Source organism: Scyliorhinus torazame, chromosome 2, assembly GCF_047496885.1.
Source record: "Scyliorhinus torazame isolate Kashiwa2021f chromosome 2, sScyTor2.1, whole genome shotgun sequence".
In the NCBI taxonomy this organism is placed as follows: Eukaryota; Metazoa; Chordata; class Chondrichthyes; order Carcharhiniformes; family Scyliorhinidae; genus Scyliorhinus; species Scyliorhinus torazame.
This window is the reverse complement of record NC_092708.1, coordinates 21,766,042-21,790,468: the sequence shown is the minus strand read 5'-3', so window position 1 is coordinate 21,790,468 and position 24,427 is coordinate 21,766,042. Positions and strand designations below refer to the sequence as shown.

Below are 24,427 nucleotides of genomic sequence, written 5' to 3'. Positions count from 1 at the left end.
TGCAATAAACCAAGTTTTCTATTGACCAACAAAGTTCGGGCTCATTTGTGGCTGACTAAACAGTGATCCTGTGCAGCAGCTGCCTTTTGCATTCTAGGTTATAGGGGCCGTGGGTTTGGGAGGTGCTGTCAAAGAAGACTTAGCGAGTCGCTATGTTGCATCCTGGTGATGGTACGCACTGCTGCCATGTTGTGCCGGTGGTGGAGGGAGTGAATGTTTGAGGGAGTGGATGGGGTGCCAATCCAGTAGGTTTATCTCAGTCTGGTTTTCCAATCCCTCCACTGCCTCCCCCAACCTCTTCTCTGTCATCCCCTTGAGCCCCACGACCCTCTGAGATCTCTGCGGTCTCCTCATTCTGGCCTTGAACGTCCCCGATTTGAATCATTGCACCATTAGTGGCTTGCAGTCAGCCTGGGCCCCAATGCTTTGGATTTCCCTCACGAAGGGTGGAGGCACAGTGGTTAGCACTGTAGCACAGGGCTAAATCGCTGGCTTTGAAAGCAGACCAAGGCAGGCCAGCAGCACGGTTCAATTCCCGTACCGGCCTCCCCGAACAGGTGCCGGAATGTGGCGACTAGGGGCTTTTCACAGTAACTTTATTTGAAGCCTACTTGTGACAATGAGCGATTTTCATTTTTTTTCACAGCGCCAGGGTCCCGGGTTCGATTCCCCGCTGGGTCACTGTCTGTGTGGAGTCTGCACGTTCTCCCCGTGTCTGAGTGGGTTTCCTCGGCTGCTCCGGGTTCCTTCCACAAGTCCCGAAAGACATACTTGTTAGGTGAATTGGATATTCTTAATTCTCCCTCAGTGTAACCGAACAGGCGCCGGAGTGTGGCGAGTAGGGACTTTTCACAGTTATGTCATTGTAGTGTTAATGTAAGCCTACTTGTGACAATAGTAAAGATTATTATTATTAAATAAATATTATCATTAAATATCAGGGGCTGGTTTAGCACGGGGCTAAAAGAGCTGGCATTTAAAGCAGACCAAGGCAGGCCAGCAGCACGGTTCAATTCCCGTACCAGCCTCCCCGAACAGGCGCCGGAATGTGGTGACTAGGGGCTTTTCACAGTAACTTCATTTGAAACCTACTTGTGACAATAAGTGATTTTCATTTGTGGGGCGGGATTCTCCGACCCCACGCCGGGTCGGAGAATCGCCGGGGGCTGGCGTGAATCCCCCCCCCCCCACCGCAGTGTCCCGAAGTCTCCGCACCCAGAGATTCGGCGGGGGCGGGAATCGCACCGCGCCGGTCGGCGGGCCCACCCCCACCGATTCTCCGGCCCGCGATGGGCCGAAGTCCCGCTGCTGGAATGCCTGTCCCGCCAGTGTGGATGAAACCACCTTTTGAACGGCAGGACAAGGCAGCGGGGGCAGGCTCTGGGTCCTGGGGGTAGCGCGGGCCGATCTGGCCCCGGGGGGTGCCCCCAAGGTGGCCTGGCCCGCGATCGGGGCCCACCGATCCGCGGGCGGGCCTGTGCCATAGGGGCACTCTTTTTCTTACGCCTTCGCCATGGTTTTCACTATGGCATAGGCGGAAGAGACCCCCTCCCCGCGCATGCGCGGGGATGACGTCAGCAGCCACTGACGCTCCCGCGCATGCGCCGACCCACATCGCCGGCATAGACCTTTCCGCCCCGGCTGGCGTGGCGCCAAAGGCCTTTCCCACCAGCCGGTGGAGCGGAAACCACTCCGGCGCGGGCCTAGCCCCTCAAGGTAAGGGCTTGGGCCCTAAAGGTGTGGAGACTTCCCCTTTGGGGCGGCCCGACGCCGGAGTGGTTCCCGCCACTCCATCCTGCCGGAACCCCCCGCCCCGCCGGGTAGGGGAGAAACCCGCCCCAGATCTTTCCACCTCTCTACCTTACTTTCTTCTTTAAGATCATCATTTAAAAGATCTACCACTTTAGGAAAGCATTTAGTCATCTGACCTAATAGCTCTTCAAGTGGTACGACATCAGATTTTGATTTATAACGGTCCTGTGTAGGGACATTTTATTATATCGATAGTATTATACAGATACAAATTATTGTCTTTGCTGTTTTGTCTTGGTTGGTGTCGAGCTTCTCGAGTGCTCATTCAGGCAAGTGGAGAGTATTCCATTACACTCCTGACTCGTTCCCTCGCTCACATTGTTCAGCTCTGATGTTAAAATGTCACCGACCTCAAACCTTAACCTGGTTTCTCTCTCCACAGACGCTGCCTGACCTGCTGAGAGTTTCCAGCATTTTCCGTTTTCATTCCTGACGGGCTGCTTAATGACCTTGCTGGTTGTGCGCGACCTATGATAAGGAGGGGGAACATAAAACGTGGTGGGATCTCTGCCGCCCCACAGGTGAGACATGTGAATCAAAATGTGCCAGATTACATATGCCAATGAAATGTACCAATGTGCACAGTGAGGGCAGCCATTGATGTAGTTGAATGAGCAGCGCCCTTGATTTTCCATTGTGCTTATCCTGACAGTGATAATGAAGCTGGATAAGGAACCAAAAGACTGACAATGGACTTTGTGTTTGCTGTCAACCAAGAATTGGCTTCGCACCACCCCACCCTCCCGACAGGTAAACTTTCCTCAACTTGGCAATCGCACTCGAACACCTGCAACCATTATCACCTGAATTCCGTGCAACAGATAGAAGATGGATTGTAAAAATAAGTTCCACAACATATTGGGCTTCGATTAAACTTTGACCGATATGGGCTATGTCATTCACACCTATTTTTTTTTTAAAGTCTCATATCTACCACCTGAAACTTGAATCATCTCACTCCAGCTTTATTGCTGCTGCCTTGTTGTTTAATACATGATTCCACCTCTGTGGGCCAGCACCTCAATATTGCAGGCCCTCCTGCGGTCACACGGTGAGCTTCTGCAGTGATGGGCAGGTGGTGGTATCTGGCCAACACACCCAGAGTACGGGAAGCGGGGAGGGAGGGGGACAGCGTCAAAGGAAACCAGGCCGCTTTGGTGTTCAGCCTCAATGGCTCTCGGTCTTCATTTATTACCGGGTGGCAGATGTCAAAAGGGGATGTGGGTGGGTAGCAATGAGTGCACAATGCAAATCTCATTGGCTGCGGGGCAACATCTGGATTCTCCGCACCCCGATGCTGAAATCGCGGCCAGCGCCGGGGCGAAGAATCCATTTCCCCGCGTGGAATCGGATCCGGCGTCGGATCCCCGATTCTCCGGGCCTCGAAAAGCAGCGTGGTCGCCGCACATCCCCTACCGGCATGCGACCGCCCGCCATTCTCCGGAAACTAGCGTGGCGGCTGCAGACTCAGTGCGCAGTTGCCCTGGTCGGGGGCGGGCCGATCAGAGGGCGGGGTGGGGGGGTGTGCTTATACGGGAGCGGGCAATTTCTGGGCGGGCGGTCAGGGTCGGGCGCGCGGCCGATCGGGGGCACTATTTTTAATGTCCAGCTCCTCGGTCTGAGTCCACCATGGAGCACGGCGCAACCGCTGGAGGGCGCCGCCGTGCGCATGCGTGGCCTCTGACCCGGAAGTGCGGGGGGGCCGCATCTGCAGCAAAAGCTGCTAGTTTTACGACGGGTCACTGCTAGCCCCCTGCAGGGCTAGGAATATGTGGCCCTTTCACGCCAGTTTTTCTGGTGTAAAAGCCCACAGTTTTTACGACGGCGTGGGGACAGGGAATCCAGCCCCTGATCTTTTGCTCCCCCCGCACGCCCCCCCCCAACCCCTACCACCATCCGTGCGTCAACAACAACTTGCCTTTGGCGTAGTTAAAAAGTCCCAAGGTGCTTCGCAAGAGCATTGTCAAACACGACTCGACACCAGGCCTCATTAGGACACTGACCAAAAGTTTGGTCACAGAAGCTGGTTTTAAATAGGCTCTGAATAGAGGAGAGAGAGGTGGAGGGGCAGAGGAAAGAAGAAATGCCGCAGCTTTGTGCTTTGATGCTGCAAACAAAGAGCGCCACTCCACGCGGTCAAACGCCTTCTCCCCATCCAATGCCGCCACCACCTCCAACTCCCTTCCCCTCTGCCGGAGAAGGCATCACATTTGACGCCAATCACAAACATTTGGGGGCTGGATTAGCACAGTGGGCTAAACAGCTGGCTTGCAATGCAGAACAATGCCAGCAGCGCGGGTTCAGTTCCCGTACCGGCCTCGCCGAACAGGCGCCGGAATGTGGCAACTAGGGGCTTTTCACAGTAACTTAATTGAAGCCTACTTGTGACAATAAGCAATTATTATTATTATTACCGATTTATATAGTGCCTTTCACAGATTCAAAACACTTTACAGGGGTTTCAGGACTTATTGAAGTGAAGCCTGTTTTGTACGGTGCAGAAACCTGGCAGCCAATTGCACACAGCAAGATCCCGCAGGCAACTGTGTGATAATGGCCAAGAGAGATTTTTTTAACAACATTGATTGAGGGAGGAACAGTGTCTGGGACATTGGGAGGAAGGTGCCCAGTCATTTTGAGGCCCACACTGAACCCATTCTTGACGTCTGGGAGCGAGGGGAACAGCTTGGATGTGTGACTTGACTCCCCAAGCATTTGCCCAATGCTGACAGCCCCGCATCGAGTAGTACCTGCGGCCCTCCCTCTTTGCCACTGTCCTGCATTCAAACACGTAGGCAATCCGACGGAAACCAGAGGAAGCTGGCCAGGGTTTGAAAAACCCATTAGCGCTTGCAACATCCACTGCAAGACTTGTCCTGACCTGTAATTTACTGTCCTTATAAAATATGCACAACGTTATAAATATTTGATTTGAAAAGTACAAAATGTTTTCTGCCAAATGACTTCATGTTGCATTTCTGGAACAGGGTTGTTTTCCGGGGACTGGAGTAACGTGGATGCTCTCGCGCACAACATTATCAGGAACATGCCCATCTGGCATTTCCCCGTTTCCTGTTTTGATAAAGCAATGGCACTCCCCTAACACAGCGGACAAGGGAAAGAAACAAATAAAATGGAAAGGTGCTGCATTTAAATAGCGCTTTTCACAACCTCAGGATGCTCCGGAGCACTTCACAATAATAATCTTCATTGTCACAAGTAGGCTTACATTAACACTGCAATGAAGTTACTGTGAAAAGCCCCTCGTCGCCACACTCCGGCGCCTGTTCCGGTACACAGAGGGAGAATTCAGAATGTCCAATTCACCTAACAGGCACGTCTTTCGGGACTTGTGGGAGGAAACCGGAGCGCCCGGAGGAAACCCACTCAGACACGGGGAGAGCGTGCAGGCTCCGCACAGACAGTGACCCAAGCCGGGAATAGAACCTGGGACCCTGGCGCCGTGAAGCAAAAGTGCTAACCACTGTGCCGCCGTTGACAATGGCCATATTTTAATGAATGTTTGTTGAGGGGTAAGCGCTGTCGCGGGACACGGCAGAGAATTTCCTCGCTCTCCTTCGAAACAGTGGCACTGGGGTCTTTCACCAACCCCCTCACTCGAGAGGGCAGAGAGGGCCATGGGTTAATGTCCCGTGAAAAAAGATGGCGGCCTAAATCTCCTGGTCCCGCCTGCCCGCCGTGGGAAGCATCGTGGGGGGGGAGGAAGGGGGGGTGGGGGACGGTAAATATGACGGGCAAGCCAAAGGCCAATGGACCTGGGAGGTAGTTAAAGTCTTGTACGCATGGAGTCTTATTCCATGAGGCTTCAGAGGAATTACAAAAATATTCTTAGTCTTCCTTTCTGTCTCTTTTCTTCTTATGTTTTAATCCTATCCCTTCACTTCTGATTTCATTTTCTGTACTTGACTTGACATTAAATTCACCTCCCTCTCTGACCTTCCCCTATTTATTTTTCGTTCCTTTGATCTCGCTGTTTTAAGAAGCCAAGCTGATTGTGCTGTTGTTCGCCATGATCCCAAATGACCCGTTGCCTTCACTCACCATTGGCGGCTCACCCCTCTGAACATTCCTCCCTCAACAAATTTCAGCCATAAACAGGTTGCAATGGACGTTACTCGCTGAGAATGGGAGAGCCCACTCGCTGCTGAAGTTGAAGCCAGTTTGCTCTTTTGGTGTGAAAAAAAGCCATTTGCTGAGAATATACGTGGATATAATCCGAGGACGTGTTTTAAATGTGCAGACTCCACACAGGCAGTGACCCAAGCCGGGAATCGAACCCGGGACCCTGGCGTTGTGAAGCAACGGTGCTAACCACTGTGCTACCATGCCGCCCTTGACCCAAAACCGGTTGGCAGAAAAGAGCGCTTGAAATACCTCGACCATATTTAATTCTTGGTCACAGCCAAGGAAAAGGGGCTCGCAATCAATCTCTTTCAGTTCCGGAACTTATAAGTCTGTTCAGGCATTAAAGCATTTGAGTCCTTGTACAGAAGGAACTGACCCCTTTCCGACGGAGGGATGGTGAGCACGATTATGTGATGGTGCCTCACTGGGAGCTGGGAGCCGAGAATGAGAGATTTTTAAAAAAAAATTTAGAGAACGCAATTATTTTTACCAATTAAGGGGCAATGTAGTGTGGCCAATCCACCTAGCCTGCACATCTTTGGGTTGTGGGGGTGAAACCTACGCAGACACGGGGAGAATGTGCAAACTCCACACAGACAGTGACCCGGGGCCGGGATCGAGCCCAGGTCCTCAGCGCCGTAGGCAGCAGTGCTAACCACTGTGCCACCATGCTGCCCATCGAGAATGAGAGATGAGGTGAAGCGAAGGTTTACCAGTACGTACAGAAACAGGCCATCCGGCTCAACTAATCCAAGCAGGTGCCAGTGATCCACACGAGACGCTCCTCCCTTCCTTATTCAATGATTGCTTTCAGCATATCCTTCTATACCCTGGTGGTCTAGTGGTTGGGGCTTGCCGCTCCCGCCGCCGCAGCCCAGGTTCGATTCCCAATCAGGGGACGTTGTATTTGGGGGTCGCTTTAGCTCAGTTGGTTGGACGACTGGCTCATGATGCGGAGCGAGGCCAGCTGCGCGGGTTCAATTCCCGTACCGGCTGAAGTTATTCATGAAGGCCCCTCCTTTTCAACCTTGCCCCCCTCCCCCCCCCGCCTGAGGTGTGGTGATCCTCGGGTTAAACCACCACCGGTCAGCTCTCCCCGCCTCAAAGGGGAAAGCGGCCTAAGGTCATCTGGGACTATGGCGACTTTACTTACTATACTATTCCTTTCTCATGCACTTACCTAGCTCCCCAATGCATCTATCGGTCGTGCACTGCAGAAAAAGTTGACAATTTGCCATCGTCTGATTAATGTATCTGCCAACATCAGGATCTTAGCTGAGAGCAGAGCTGAGAGGCTCTCTTGCGTTTTCATTCACACCGAACAAACCTCATTTATTTGCAGCCCTATTTTTCTATCATATCTTCATGCAGGCACTTTTTTGCCTTTGGGGGAGAGGGGGGGGAAGTGACGGAAGGATTCCGGAGCTGATTATCAGCCCGTTGAACCACATTACGGTGGCACAGTGGTTAGCACTGCTGCCTCACAGTGCCAGGGGCCCGGGTTCAATTCCGGCCTCGGGTGACTGTCTGTGAGGAGTCTGCACGTTCTCCCCGTGTCTGCGTGGGTTTCCTCCGGGTGCTCCGATTTGCTCCCACAGTCCAAAGATGTGCAGGTTCAGTGGATTGGTCATGACAAATCGCCCCTTTCTATCCATGAATATGTAGGTTGGGTTATGGGGACAGGGCAGGGAAGTGGACCTAGGTAGGGTGCTCTTTCAGAGGGTCAGTGTGGACTCGGTGGGCCGAATGGCCTCCTTCTGCACTGTAGGGTTTCTGTGCCAGTTATACACACTCCTTCCATGGCTAAAAATTCCTGGTGTGGGACTTGAACCCGGCGCTTCTGGTCCAGAGGTAGGAATGCTACCCACTGAGCCATAAGACCATAAGACATAGGAGCAGAATTAGGCCACTCGGCCCATCGAGTCTGCTCCCCCATTCAATCATGGCTGATACTTTCTCATTCCCATTCTCCTGCCTTCTCCCCATAACCCCTGACCCCCTTATTAATCAAGAACCTATCTATCTCTGTCTTAAAGACACTCGGTGACTTGGCCTCCACAGCCTTCTGCACCTCCACTGCAGCTCCATTCAGTTAGTCTTATGTCGAATTACTCCTGTAATCTGCTGAATTACACACAGACTTTTTGGGTCGAACAGTCCATGCGTTTACACTCCACTCGAGGCTCTTTCCATTCTGCCTCGTCTATGTCTAACTCATAACTCCATTCCCGTCTCACGCAAGTGTTTATTTAGCTTCCCCTTTAATGCATCTATACTCTTCAATTATTCGATGTGGGTGAATACGATTATGTGAAGGTCTTGTGCGCAGTCAGTAGCGTCCCTGCTTCGGAGCCAGAAGCTCTGGGTTCCAGTCCCACCCTAGGATGTGATGGCCAAGGAAGGTACGTCCAGAACAGAGCAAAACCGGTCAAGTGTATACCTGCAAATTCTTCACATATGCCTGTGATACGAATGAGACAGTTACCTTGTCAGCCTTGCCTGGTGTGGAGTGGCATTCCTCAAGCATATACCCTCTGGGGACTGGCTAGCAACCTGTACCAGGCAAAGCTAGTTGCGGGTATGGTAGCACAATGGTTAGCACTGTTGCTTTACAGCGCCAGGGACCCGGGTTCGATACCCGGCTTGGGTCACTGACTGTGCGGAGTCTGCACGTTCTCCCCGTGTCTGCGTGGGTTTCCTCCGGGTGCACCGGTTTCCTCCCACAAGTCCCGAAAGACGTGCTTGTTGGGTGAATTGGACATTCTGAATTCTCCCTCAGTGTACCCGAACAGGCTCCGGAATGTGGCGACTAGGGGCTTTTAACAGTAACTTAATTGCAGCGTTAATGTGAGCCTACTTGTGACACTAATAAAGATTATTGTTATAGACATAAAGCCTGGGGCATGCTTTGTCTACATCATGCGTCACCTCGATCTGGAATGAAGAGGCCACCGTTGTGGGAATAAGTTCTCACCAGTCTTTGGATAACGAGTTTTCGTATGAATTCACTTCTTGGTGACTGTCTTAGATTGACGACCTGTAGTTACGCTCTCCTCCATGACAGGACCGTCTCCATTCTATCAAACACTGCCAGAATCTTTAGGACCTCGATTATTTCTTCTTTCCTTCTGCATTTTCTCTTTCCAGGGAAAAGAGAACTCACCTGTTCATCTGTCCACGACGGGGCATGACCTTAATGTTCTGGGATCATCGCAGCAAATCCTCTCCACGTCTACACATTCTACGATATGGCAACCAGAGTGGTACTCAGCACTCCAGCTGTGCTCTAACCAAGGTTCAAATCAAGTTTAGTACAACCCCACTACCTTCAAACCAACACGGCTGAGCTAAAGCTGGAAATGATGGCGCTGTTTGCCTTCCGATATTTGTGCATTTCAACGTCCAGATCCTTTTGTTCCGCGACAGCAAACTGAATTTTAAAAAAATGTATTTTATTATCAACATGCTTCGAAACAGGTTACAGCAAATAAATACCCCGAGAAACAAACTTCCCAGCAATCAACTATACAGTCTGTACAAATTTTTTCCCCTTTTTCACCCTCCCCCCACTCTCCTCCCCCTCCCCACACTTCCCCCCCCCCTCCCCCCACTGCCCCCCCCCCCCCACCCCACAGGATGAACATCTCCTCAAACACGGTCACAAGCATCCCCCACCTTTTCTCAAACCCTCCTGCAGAAGCTCCTTAACTCATACTTTACTTCTCCAACCATAGGTCACCCAACCAAGCCGCTACCCCCGGCAGCAATGCCAACCGCCACTCCAGTAAAATTTGCCGCAGTGCAATCAGAGAGGCGAAGGCCACGACATCGGCCTTCCTCCTCTCCATGAGCTCCGGCATCTCTGTTACCCCGAATATACCGCCAGCAAAGGGTCCACCACCTCCTCCACTGTCCTGGCTAAGACTGCGAACACTCCCGCCCAGAATCTTCCCAATTTTTCACAACCCCAAAACATGTGCGCGTGATTCGCTGGCCCCCGCCCACACCTCTCACACTCATCTGCTACCCCCTGAAAGAACCCACTCATTCTCGCCCGAGTTACATGCACCCTGTGCACCACCTTAAACTGTATCAGGCTCATCCTTGCACAAGAGAAGGTCCCATTTACCCTTCGCAGTGCCTCACTCCATACTCCCCAATTGATCTCCATTCCCAACTCCACTTCCCATTTCTCCTTGATCTTCACCACCCGCTCGCCTCCCTGCTCCCCCAGCCACTTGAGCATCCGGAATTCTTACTTTCAAATAATATGTAACCTTTTTATTTTTCTCGCCAAAATCTAATACCTCATACATGTGTCGGTGTTTCTACGATCTAGTAAACAGCCCCTTGAATTGTGTTAAGAGCTGTTGTTGTTTATTGGCTGAAAGGCTGTATACACGGGCCTGATGCCAATGCCGGTCTTTTCATAGAAGGTTTGAGCATACAGCCCCTGGACAATGAAGTCTTGATCACCACTGGTTAGTGCTTATTTGGTTACCGCCGCTGAAAAGGCATACCCGAGTCAGATCGTGGAGCACACTGCTGCCACTGAACTCCCTCACTGTGTAATTCTCCAAAAGAACCTTCACATTCACAATGGCAGCTGATGACATCTGTTTGAAGTTGTTGGAAACGTTGCCATTTTTAGCTGATAAATACATTAAGATGTCACAGCGGTACAGTGGTTGGCACTGCTGCCTCACAGCGCCAGGGACCCGGTTTCGATTCCCGGCTTGGGTCACTGTCTGTGCGGAGTCTGCACGTTCTCCCCGTGTCTGCGTGGGTTTCCTCCGGGGGCTCCGGTTTCCTCCCACAGTCCAAAGATGCACAGGTTAGGTGGATTGGCCAATGATAAATTGCCCCTTGGTGTCCAGGGAATGTGCAGCGTTAATGATAATGGGGTTACGAGGATAGGGCAGGGGAGTGGACCTTGGTGGGGAACTCTTCTTTCAGAGAGTCGGTGCAGTTTCGATGGACCAAATGGCATCCGTCTGCACTGTAGGGATTCCATGTTATTTCTCTCTTTCCAGGAACAGAAAGGAAAGGAGACTGATTCATGTTCCCTGTACACATTCCGCATCATCAACTGAGTTCTGACTAATGGTCTGCACTGAAACTGTTTACCTGCCCTTTCTCTATTAGCTGCTGACTGATCCATTGTATATTTCCAGAGTTTTATGTTTTGTTTCACAATATCCTTCTGTTGGTTAAACTATCGATTCAGGTTGTTACTGATAAGAGATAACTTGGAGAATGTGAAAGGAAGATCGTGGGAGAAAGTCCCAGAATGAGGACTTAATTAATTAGCTCATACTCCTCACACAGTTCTTGCCAAGTCTGGTCTACCACAGACTCTAACCGCCCAATGAATCTAGTTCCACAGTCTGTATACACTTCACCCTGCCCCGGATTTCATCCACCCGTTCAATCTTCTTCCACCGACCATAAACAAACAAACCTGAAATGAAAATCGCTTATTGTCACAAGTAGGCTTCGATGAAGTTACTGTGAAAAGCCCCTAGTCGCCACATTCCGGCGCCTGTTCGGGAAGGCTGTTACGGGAACCTACAGTCATAATGGCACAAATGGAGGTCCACTGACTTCATGCTGACTCTCTATAGAACAATCCAATTAATTCCCATTCCCCGCTCGGTCTTCATAGCCACTGCAAGTTTTATTCTGCCACTTGTCCAAAGATGTGCAGGCTAGGTGGATTGGCCACGTTAAATTGCCCTTAGTGTCCAAAATAGCTTAGGTGGGGTTACTGCGTTACGGGGATAGGGTGGAGGATTGGGCTCATTAGGGAGCTCTTTCCAACGCCTGGTGCAGACTCAATGGGCCGAATGGCCTCCTTCTGCACTGTAATTTCTCGGAGACTATCAGTAAAGTGATGGAACAGCAATATCAAATGGCTTCGCAATAATCTGCTCACTGATGCTCATTTTGGGTTCCAGCAGGGTCACTCAACTCCTGACCTCATGACAGCCTTGGTTCAAACATGGACAAAAGAGCTGAACTAGAGATCTAACCTCCAGAGTGATTTCCCTTGACATCAAGGCAGGCATTTGTCCAAATGTGACATCAAGGAGCCCTCGCTAAACAGGAGTCAATGGGAATTAGGGGGAAACTCTCCGCTGGTTGGAGTCATACCCGGCACAAAGGAAGATGGTTAGAGGTCAGTCATCTCAGCTCCAGGATATCACTGCAGGAGTTCCTCAGGGTAGTGTCCTAGGCCCAACCATCATCAGCTGGCTCATCAATGACCTGCCTACCATCATGAGGTCAGAGGTCGGGATGTTTGGGGATGACTGCACAATGTTCAGCACCATACGCAACTCCTGATAATGAAGCAGTTCAAATGCAGCAAGACCTGGACAATAGCCAGGTTGGGGCTGACAAGTGGCAAGTTACATTCACACCACACAAAGTGCCAGGCAATGACCATCGACAACACGAGAGAATCGAAACATCACCCCATGACATTCAATGGCATTACCATCGCTTAATCCCCCATGATCAACATCTTGGAGGTTATCATGAAAATGAAATGAAATGAAATGAAAAGCGCTTATTGTCACAAGTAGGCTTCAAGTGAAGTTACTGTGAAAAGAAATCATGACCAGAAATTGAAGTAGACTAGCCATATAAGTACTGTGGCTGCAGAAACAGGTCAGATGTTGAGAATCCTGCGGCGAGTAACTCACCTCCTGACCCCCTAAAGCCTGCTATTGCTGCCCCAAAAGCCCGTCCACCGCCTGCTGGGCGGCACGGTAGCACAGTCGTTAGCATGGTTGCTTCACAGCACCAGAGACCCGGGTTCGATTCCCGACTTGGGTCACTGTATTTGCGGAGGCTGCACGTTCTCCCCGTGTCTGCTCCGGTTTCGTCCCGAAAGACGTGCTTGTTAGGTGAGTTGGACGTTTTGGATTCTCCCTCTGTGTATCCGAACAGGTGCTGGAGTGTGGCGACGAGGGGATTTTCACAGTAACGTCATTGCCGTGTTAATGTAAGCCTACTTGTGACAATAATAATGACTGTTATTATTAATCAGCAACACCCATTTCCCCAAAGTGAAGACAAGAGCTCACACACTGGCTGTGAATAAACCCTTATCATGGACTCTATCCCACTCCTGTAACCTCTTGAAGAAAAGTCCTGTACCAATACTTTCTAATGGCTCTAACTCTGGAATATTTATCTGTCTTGGCTACTCTGTTATTGGAGCCTGGTCTGTCACACTTACACAGATAACATTTCCATGGCGCCCAACCATTGTTCCCAGTGGAGTACTGAATTATTTGTGTCTCTGTCTATTCTGTCATCTTTGAACCGGCTCACAATAAAATCCAAATCCATTCCCTTTCAAAAAAGACTGAGTTCACCCGGCTGCAGATGATCCCTGCCCTTTCGGGAAACAAAATCATCCAAACTCTTAATTGTGTTGGTGAGGTAGAAGCTGTAATGGAAATGTTCAGGTATTAAAGTAGCTGTAGCTCTTGGTGGCAACGTTAAAGTGTGTGTTACAAACCCCTGGAAGGGTGTGATCAGCTCTGTGGCCTTTGTCGTTCGTGGTGTATGTCAATGATTTGGAAGAAAATGTAGCTGGTCTGATTAGTAAATTCGCAGACGACACAAAAATTGGTTGAGTTGCGGATAGCGAAGAGGATTGTCAGAGGGTACAGCAGAATATAAATTGGTTGGAGTCTTGGGCGGAGAAATGACAGATGGAGTTTAATCCGGACAAGTGTGAGGTAATGCAGCATGGTAGCATAGGGGCAGCATGGCAGCATACTGGCTAGCATTATAGCTTCCCAGCGCCAGGGTCCCAGGTTCGATTCCCACTTGGGTCACTGTCTGTGCGGAGTCTGCACGTTCTCCCCATGTCTGCGTGGGTTTCCTCCGGGTGCTCCGGTTTCCTCCCACAGTCCAAAGATGTGCAGGTTAAGTAGATTGGCCATGATAAATTGCCCTTGGGTTAGATGGGGTTGCTGGGTTACGGGGATAGGGTGCAGATGTGGGCTTGAGTAGGGTGCTCTTTCCAAGAGCTGGTGCAGATTTGATGGGCCGAATGGCCTCCTTCTGCACTGTAAAGTTTATGATCCTTCTATGATCTATGCACTTTGGAAGGTCCAATGCATGTAGGAATTACACAAAAACTCTTGCATGTATTGACAGGCCGAGAAATCTGGGCATGCATGTCCACCGATCACTGAAAGTGGCAACGCATGTGGATAAGATGGTTAAGAAGGCGTATGGCATGCTGGCCTTCATCGGTCGGGGCACTGAATATAAAAATTGGCTAGTCATGTTGCAGCTGTACAGGACCTCAGTTAGGCATGCTAACTAAGTTCAGATCCAGAAATTTGAGTGTATCACTGGGCTGGTCAGTGTAGTACTGAGGGAGTGCTGCACTGTTGGAGGTGCCGCCTTTTGGATTTGTTGTTTAACCAACGACGCTCTGCCTGCTCTCTTGAGCGGAGGATCGATCTTGATTTCGGCACAGCTGAGATAGAGGGTGCAAAGTCTTCCATGAGACACTCCAGCTCAAGTTTCCAACAGGATGAGGAGATGCCAAGAATCCTCCTTTCAGGAGGGACGGGGGAATAGCCTGAAAACCATCTTTGCCCGACCACTTTTCACAGAGGATAGGTCTCAGGGCAGAATGCTGTCCCGGGTATTGGGGTGGTCATCAGAATGGAAATGAAATACAGGTGCCCCTGAATAGCAGATGGCAAACACAGAGCTGTATCCATCGGGACCCTCTAACAGAGGGTCCAAACTCCAATCTTAGCCATGGCAGTCAGTCAGATTTGGTTGACCATTTCTAGGAGATATTCACTAAAATAAGTGACCAACGTTTAAAGCAAATGTGCCCCTTTGACTAACGGGAAGGAGTTAATGGCAATCTTATAGCATTGAGTCATTACAGCAGAGAAGGAGGTGATTTGGCCCATTGAATCTATACCCGGGATTCTCCGAAATCCCGGCCAAATGTTGACGCTGGCGTCAAAACCGGCGCGAGCAACGCCGGCATCAATGGGCCACCAGGCCCAGTCATTCACCTGTCCTCGGGGGCTAGAACGGCGCCGGAGTGCTGTGCGCTGTTCCGGCGCCGAAAGCTGGCCCTACATGGCCGGCGCAGGTCCACACACGCGGGCCACGGCCACCTCCGCACCGGCCCCCGGGCAACATGGCAGAGCCCTACAGGGGCCCAGCGCGGAGGAACATAGGCCCCCCCCGGAATTAGCGCGCCCGCTGATCGGTTGACCCCGATCGTGGGCCAGGCCACCGTGGAGGCCCTCCCCGGAGTTGGCTCCCATCGCGCCCCCCCCCCCCCCCTCCCCCCCACCAGGACGGCCTCCACAGCCAGAACACCAAGGTCCCGCTGGGTAGGACCATATGCAAACGACGCCGGCGGGACTCGGCCCGTCGAGTGCGCAGAATCGCCGCGGGGGCCGCTTTCCACGGCCCCCAATCAGCGCCGCGGCGACCACGCTAGCGCGATTGCCACCGATTCTCCGGTCACCGGAGAATCAGCGGCCTGGCGTCAGAGCGGCGTGGCGGGATTCGCAAGCCCCTCCCCACCCAGCTCGGAGACTCCTGGCTGTTCTCTGTACTGCAACCTGGTCAGTCCCATTCCTCTGCTCTTTCTTCATAACCCTACAAGTATATTTCTGTCAAGTACCCGTCCAATTTCTTTTGAAGTCATTGCAGGGTAACTTTCCTCATAATGGGTCCAAGGTGGATAAATGTAATTGAGATAGAGTATCCCTCTATACTCATTGGTTTGTTGTGCTCTTGATGTAGCATACGCTGCTTCCTTGGTGTGCACTCTGACAAAGGAAGGTTCCGACTTGGAGATAGATTTAACACGTTTATTAAACTATTAACAATTCTCCTACTTGGATTCAACTCTACTGTTAATCCTGTTATAGCTACTCAGACCGACGAACCAGTCTGCTACAATCCATGTGGTGGGAGTGATGTTCAATCAACCCTGTGTCTGTACTCACTGAAAGTCTCCACTGGAAAGAGACTGTGCATGTGTGATGTGTCCTTTTATATGGGTTGGTGTAATGCCCTCCTGTGGTGGTGTCACCTCTGTGTGTATCGTGAATGCCCATTGGTCGTGAGCTATGTTACTGACCTATTGGTTGACTGTCTGTGTGTCATGTCTCTGGTGTTCCCTCTAGTGTCTAGCAAGGTGTAGTGTATGTACATTAACCCTTTGTGTGCTTACAGTGATGTATATCACCACACCCATCCTATCCATGCATTTGTCAAGATGCCTTTTGACGCCATTAATGTATCTGTTTCCACAACCTCCCCTGGCAATGCATTCCAGGCACTCACCATCCTCTGTGTAAACAACCTGCCTCACACATCTCCTCTAAACTTTGCCTCATGGACCTTAAACCTATGCCCCCTGGTGGCTGACCCCTCCACCCTGGGAAAGAGTGCCTGCCCATCCACTCTAGGGACTGGTTTAGCACAGGGCTAAATCGCTGGCTTTGAAAGCAGTTCCAAGGCAGGCCAGCAGCACGGTTCAATTCCCATACCAGCCTCCCTGAACAGGCGCCGGAATGTGGCGACTAGGGGCTTTTTACAGTAACCTCATTTGAAGCCGACTGGTGACAATAAGCGATTTTCATTTCATTTCATGTCCCTCATCTTGTAGACCTCTATCAGGTCATCCCACAACCTCCGTCGTTCTAATATAAATCAAAAAGTTTCTGTCTGAATTTGTCGCACTTTGTGAACGAGGTTATAACCCCATGAAGGTTCACTCCACACCGCAGCAAGATCAGTAATATTTCCTCTCAGTCCTCCCCGTTGCATTTCCCTATTCCCCTTCACCACCTTCTCAAAGGCAACTAATAGGCAATAAATGGAAGCTTGCCTGGGTTGCTCAATTGCCAGGGGAAACACTGTACAAGTGTAGCCTGCTGCAACATGGCCACAAAAGGGTTAATCGCACCCACAATCATCACAATGAAATCTTTCTGATTACAAGTGTAAAAAGAATTCCTTGATGGTGTTGACAATAGCAAAGCAATTTACACCTGGCCTTTTTATGTGTGTGTTGCTGTTAACCGATTTAAGGGAAGGACTGATAAGGACTGCGTATGGCTGCGTTGTCACTTGTACTTTAGCCAGAACTGACGTGGAGCTCATTAACTGAGGAACAGAATCCATTCAGGTCAAAGCTTTTCATCCAAGATCTTTCAAGGTGAGCAGCGCAAGTCCTCCACTGCCTCACCTTGTGCAGATTCCTCCTGCACATGTACCGCGATGTGAGTACTTGCGTCTCAGACATACGACGAGAGGCTTGCACCATCCACCTCTTCCCATTCACTCTGCTGTTTAAAAAGTCGCAAAGTGCTTTGGGTTGTCCTGAGTTTGTGAAAGGCGGGAAATAAATAGAACATAGAACATAGAACGATACAGCGCAGTACAGGCCCTTCGGCCCACGACGTTGCACCGAAACAAAAGCCATCCAACCTACACTATGCCATTATCATCCATATGTTTATCCAATAAACTTTTAAATGCCCTCAATGTTGGCGAGTTCACTACTGTAGCAGGTAGGGCATTCCACGGCCTCACTACTCTTTGCGTAAAGAACCTACCTCTGACCTCTGTCCTATATCTATTACCCCTCAGTTTAAAGTTATGTCCCCTCGTGCCAGCCATATCCATCCGCGGGAGAAGGCTCTCACTGTCCACCCTATCCAACCCCCTGATCATTTTGTATGCCTCTATTAAGTCTCCTCTTAACCTTCTTCTCTCCAACGAAAACAACCTCAAGTCCATCAGCCTTTCCTCATAAGGTTTTCCCTCCATACCAGGCAACATCCTGGTAAATCTCCTCTGCACCCGCTCCAAAGCCTCCACGTCCTTCCTATAATGCGGTGACCAGAACTGTACGCAATACTCCAAATGCGGCCGTACCAGAGTTCTGTACAGCTGCAACATGACCTCCCGACTCCGGAACTCAATCCCTCTACCAATAAAGGCCAACACTCCATAGGCCTTCTTCACAACCCTATCAACCTGGGTGGCAACTTTCAGGGATCTATGTACATGGACATCTAGATCCCTCTGCTCATCCACACTTTCAAGAACTTTACCATTAGCCAAATATTCCGCATTCCTGTTATTCCTTCCCTCACACTTCTCTACATTAAACTCCATTTGCCACCTCTCAGCCCAGCTCTGCAGCTTATCTATATCCCTCTGTAACCTGCTACATCCTTCCACACTATCGACAACACCACCGACTTTAGTATCGTCTGCAAATTTACTCACCCACCCTTCTGCGCCTTCCTCTAGGTCATTGATAAAAATGACAAACAGCAACGGCCCCAGAACAGATCCTTGTGGTACTCCACTTGTGACTGTACTCCATTCTGAACATTTCCCATCAACCACCACCCTCTGTCTTCTTTCAGCTAGCCAATTTCTGATCCACATCTCTAAATCACCCTCAATCCCCAGCCTCCGTATTTTTTGCAATAGCCTACCGTGGGGAACCTTATCAAACGCTTTGCTGAAATCCATATACACCACATCAACTGCTCTACCCTCGTCTACCTGTTCAGTCACCTTCTCAAAGAACTCAATAAGGTTTGTGAGGCATGACCTACCCTTCACAAAGCCATGCTGACTATCCCTGATCATATTATTCCTATCTAGATGATTATAAATCTTGTCTCTTATAATCCCCTCCAAGACTTTACCCACTACAGACGTGAGGCTCACCGGTCTATAGTTGCCGGGGTTGTCTCTGCTCACCTTTTTGAACAAAGGGACCACATTTGCTGTCCTCCAGTCCTCTGGCACTATTCCTGTAGCCAATGATGACATAAAAATCAAAGCCAAAGGTCCAGCAATCTCTTCCCTGGCCTCCCAGAGAATCCTAGGATAAATCCCATCAGGTCCCGGGGACTTATCTATTTTCAGCCTGTCCAGAATTGCCAACACCTCTTCCCTACGTACCTCAATGCCATCTATTCTATTAGCCTGGGGCTCAGCATTCTCCTCCACAACATTATCTTTTTCCTGAGTGAATACTGACGAAAAATATTCATTTAGTATCTCGCCTATCTCTTCAGACTCCACACACAATTTCCCATCCCTGTCCTTTACTGGTCCTACTCTTTCCCTAGTCATTCGCTTATTCCTGACATACCTATAGAAAGCTTTTGGGTTTTCCTTGATCCTTCCTGCCAAATACTTCTCATGTCCCCTCCTTGCTCGTCTTAGCTCTCTCTTTAGATCCTTCCTCGCTACCTTGTAACTATCCATCGCCCCAACCGAAACTTCACACTTCATCCTCACATAGGCCTCCTTCTTTCTCTTAACAAGAGATTCCACTTCCTTGGTAAACCACAGTTCCCTCGCTCGACGCCTTCCTCCCTGTCTGACCGGTACATACTTATCAAGAACACGCAGTAGCTGATCCTTGAACAAGCCCCACTTATCCAGTGTGCCCAACACTTGCAGCCTACTTCTCCACCTTATCCCCCCCAAGTCACGTCTAATGGCATCATAATTGCCCTTCCCCCAGCTATAACTCTTGCCCTGCGGTGTATACTTATCCCTTTCCATCATTAACGTAAACGTCACCGAATTGTGGTCACTGTCCCTAAAGTGCTCTCCTACCTCCAAATCCAACACCTGGCCTGGTTCATTACCCAAAACCAAATCCAACGTGGCCTCGCCTCTTGTTGGCCTGTCAACATATTGTTTCAGGAAACCCTCCTGCACACACTGTACAAAAAACGACCCATCTATTGTACTCGAACTATATCTTTTCCAGTCAATATTTGGAAAGTTAAAGTCTCCCATAATAACTACCCTGTTACTTTCGCTCATATCCAGAATCATCTTCGCCATCCTTTCCTCTACATCCCTAGAACTATTAGGAGGCCTATAAAAAACTCCCAACAGGGTGACCTCTCCTTTCCTGTTTCTAACTTCAGCCCATACTACCTCGGAAGAAGAGTCCCCATCTAGCATCCTCTCCGCCACCGTAATACTGCTCTTGACTAGCAGCGCCACACCTCCCCCTCTTTTGCCTCCTTCTCTGAGCTTACTAAAACACCTAAACCCCGGAACCTGCAACATCCATTCCTGTCCCTGCTCTATCCATGTCTCCGAAATGGCCACAACATCGAAGTCCCAGGTACCAACCCATGCTGCCAGTTCCCCTACCTTGTTTCGTATACTCCTGGCATTGAAGTAGACACACTTCAAACCACCTACCTGAACACTGGCCCCCTCCTGCGACGTCAAATCGGTGCTCCTGACCTCTATACTCTCATTCTCCCTTACCCTAAAACTACAATCCAGGTTCCCATGCCCCTGCTGCATTAGTTTAAACCCCCCCCAAAGAGCACTAACAAATCTCCTCCCCAGGATATTTGTGCCCCTCAGGTTCAGATGTAGACCATCCTGTCTGTAGAGGTCCCACCTTCCCCAGAAAGAGCCCCAGTTATCCAGAAATCTGAATCCCTCCCGCCTGCACCATCCCTGTAGACCATTATAAAGGTTATAATAATAACCTTTATTGTCACAAGTAGGCTTACATTAACATTGCAATGAAGTTACTGTGAAAAGCCCCGAGTCGCCACACTCCGGCGCCTGTTCGGGTACGCAGAGGGAGAATTCAGAATGTCAAATTCACCTAACAAGGACGTCTTTCGGGGCTTGTGGGAGGAAACCGGAGCACCCGGAGGAAACCCACGCAGACACGGGGAGAACGTGCAGACTCCGCACAGCTAGTGACCCAAGCCGGGTATCGAACCTGGGACCCTAGCATTGTGAAGCAACGGTGCTAACCACTGTGCTACCATGCCACCTCCATACTATCTGCACATTCGTGCAATGGTAATCGTTTCTATTCATAAAGGCACCCACCTGACCCTCTGGTGACCTGACAGCCACATGAGAATCTCCCCGATGCCAAATAAATGGAAAAGTGTCGTTGAGCAGCGGGGTCAGTGACGAGAAAAACCGTACTAAATACACCGTTCAACGGACTTTAACACCTACAATTAGAAGAAAACTCCAGCCCAATCATCTGACAAACTGATGTTGCAGTGTCTCTGTGGAAGTGTTGGACCTTGGACACCTAGAGGTAGCTGGGTCACTGTCTGCGCACTCAGGCAGCAGAATAGTGGTGTCTTTCACGGTCCCTTCCGCCTTGGTCTCCCTGTACGCCCTGCACCCCCTTGGACCTGCCCTTCTCCTCCCAAAGACCTCTCCCTAAGATGCTACCTGTGGACACCGGGCCTCCCCCCCGCCTACTCTTGTCTTCCTCCGCAGAGGAGGTGCCCCCAGCGGACTACACAATCCCCAGCTGCTGAAATGCACTGAGGACTGCACTATGCAGATATCCTCCAAGAGAGTTGGCAAAGAGTCCTCAAAACAAAGTTTCAGAAGAAAGCACAGGAAAGGTACGAAATCTCAGCAACACATCAGCAGCAAACGTTCACCTGAACTCCGAACTGCTCACACAAACTTTCACCTTGCCCAGGGTGAGAAATGTGAAAAAGCGGATTGGCCGCCTGCCCGTGTTGCCAGTACGCTGAGCGCTAAATTGTACCGGCAACGTAAAACTTCAATCAATTAGGTTGTTAATGGGCTTAATTGTTGGGCACACTTCTGGCTCCTGCACACGCCTCACCATAATGTTACACATGAGCGCAATGATGTTGGGTCGAGCGCCCGACGTCTTCTCGCACAATTTCATGCAATTTCAGGTTGGGCCCACGCCACTTAAGCAATGTAAACTTCTGGCCAACAAAATAATACAGGGGCTGTTTAGCACAGGGTTAAATCGCTGGCTTTGAAAGCAGACCAAGGCAGGCCAGCAGCACGGTTCTATTCCCGTAACAGCTTCCCCGAACAGGCGCCGGAATGTGGTGACTATGGGTTTTTCAGAGTAACTTCATTTGAAGCCTACTTGTGACAATAAGCGATTTTCATTCATTAATAGGACAGGTGAGTGAAAGCATGGTTAAAGGGGTCAGTTTTAAGTGGAAGAGGGAGGTTCAATATTAATACTATAGCATTGAAAGGAGTACGCAGGACCAACATAAACACTTGTATCACAATGTCACTTTCATTCCGGCTGATTCCCTCTCCTACCCCGCCCAGTCTCCCATCCATTGACTCTGTCTACACCTCCTGCTGCCTTGGGAAAGCGGGCAGCATAATTATGGACCCCTCCCACCCGGCTTACTCACTCTCCCAACTTCTTCCACCGGGCAGGAGATACAAAAGTCTGAGAACACGCACGAACAGACTCAAAAACAGCTTCTTCCCCGCTGTTACCAGACTCCGAAACGACCCTCTTATGGACTGACCTCATTAACACTACACCCCTATATGCTTCACCCGATGCCAGTGTCTATGTATTTACATTGTGGACCTTGTGTTGCCCTATTATGTATTTTTTTTTCTTTTTCTTTTTTTTCCAAGTATAAATGATCTGTTTGAGCTGCTCACAGAAAAATATCTTTCACTGTACCTCGGTACAGGTGATAATAATAACAATCACTTATTGTCACAAGTAGGCTTCAATGAAGTTACTGTGAAAAGCCCCTGGTCGCCACATTCTGGCGCCTGTTACGGGAATTGAACCCGCGCTGCTGGCATTGCTCTGCATTACAAGCCAGCTGTTTAGCCCACTGTGCTAAACCAGATAATAAACAAATCCAATCCAATCCTCTGCTCTTGTCCATAACCTATTTTTGCTTCATGTCCTTGTGCCTCATTCTTTCATTGCCTCGCTCCTTTGCTTGCCCATTTTGGAGGCACCGCATGTAACCTTTTAATTCGTTTGAATTGGATTGGATTCGTTTGAATTGATCGCCAAAAGCTTGTTTTGCGTCCAATCAAAATCAGAACATGGTCACGTCTCCCAGCTTGTTCTCTGGCCTATTGTTTCCTGTTGAAACAGCAAAGTGGCTGTTGGCCTATAATTGTTACTAACCAGCGGGCCGGGGAGCAGCAGGACTCCTGGATCAGTAAACCGGCTTGTGGCAACCTAATGGTTAACGCCCTTCTCGCAAACATCTCTTTGGGACATCAGCACTGTCTCCAAGTCTAATCGCCTGCAATGTTAAATGTATGTCTTTGCTGAAATCTTCAGTGCTTGTTTTTGTTTAGGCTGAGGTCACAGAATTGATGATTAAACGAAACAGTAGCACAATGTTGTTTTTTTTTAAAAAGCAGACTATCATCAGTTGAAGTTCATGGAAATCCGAACACAAATGCAATGTTTCTTGGCAAGAACATGTCGGGAATCAGGAGCACCAGATCTCGAAGTCTTGGCAGCATTCAAAGCAGACAAAGGGACAGCTCTCTCCAGGCCATTGCTCCTCTTTGCTTTCCTCTCTCCTTCCTCCTGTGCGTTCGTCACCTTATAGGTGTCAACTGCGCCTTCGTTGGTAGTGCTATTGCCACTGATTCTATAGAATCATAGAATTTACAGTGCAGAAGTAGGCCATTCAGCCCATCGAGTCTGCACCGGCCCTCGGAAAGGCCACCCCACTTAAGACCGCGCATCCATCCCATACCCGCAACCCAACCTTTTGGGCACTAAGGGGCAATTGGGTGTGGCCAATCCACTTAACCTGTACGTCTTTGGACTGTGGGAGGAAACCGGGGCACCCGGAGGAAACCCACGCAGACACGGGGAGAATGCAGACTCCGCACAGACAGTGACCCGAGGCCGGAATTGAACCCGGGGCCCTGGCGTTGTGAGGCAGCCGTGCTAACCACTGTGCCACCGTGCCGCCCTAATCAGCAAGTTGTGAGAATCTTTCCCGTGCCTGAGCAGGTTATCCAGGCTGACACTTCAGCACTGAGCTGGTAGTAAGTCTCTGGGCTGCTGTCTGTACAAGGGACACTGGAGTAAGGTCACGGCTCAGTTAGAAGCAAGCGGCTTGAGACCACCCCAATCCAACTGTGAACAAGAGTGACGAGGGGCACGATTCAGCAGACCTGAGTTAAAGTGCGCTGAATGGCTCGTTTAACGGAGTGTTTCTCAGCGCCCGCAATGCTGGCAACTCTTTCAGGCCCTCTCCCATTTTGAACGCCCCTTCATCGCCGCCCCCCCCCCCCAACCTTGGGGAGGCCCCCGGGAACCCCCCCTCACTACTTCCTAAGGCCCCACGGGGCCCGATCCCTGGCAGTGCCAACATGCTACTCAACACCGTGGCACTGCCAGCCTGGCACCCTGACAGTGCTCCTGGAACCCAGATAGTGCCACCCAGACATGCTGGAAGTGCCAGGTTGTCACAGTGGCACTGCCAGGGGGCAGGGTACCAGGCTGGCAGTGCCAAAGTGCCCGGGTGCCAGACGGAGAGCTAAGGTGCCACCCTGCCCTATCCCCGACCTCTTGGGGGTCTTCATTGGCCCGAGAGACCCTCTCCCAGGTGTTCCCTGGTCCATG

The 24,427-nt window shown here is 50.3% G+C and overlaps 1 protein-coding gene and 1 long non-coding RNA gene across 2 annotated transcripts in view; one reads left to right on the top strand and one right to left on the bottom strand.

Moving 5' to 3' along the window:
• The window catches only part of LOC140386733 (indian hedgehog protein-like), a 135,276-nt gene that overhangs the window by 82,408 nt on the left and 28,441 nt on the right, over positions 1-24,427 (bottom strand). The window lies entirely within an intron of this gene.
• On the top strand, positions 2,013-9,489 carry LOC140386736 (uncharacterized). Its single transcript, XR_011933663.1, has 3 exons — positions 2,013-2,333; positions 2,465-2,562; positions 9,106-9,489. It is a non-coding gene; the product is annotated as an uncharacterized lncRNA (long non-coding RNA).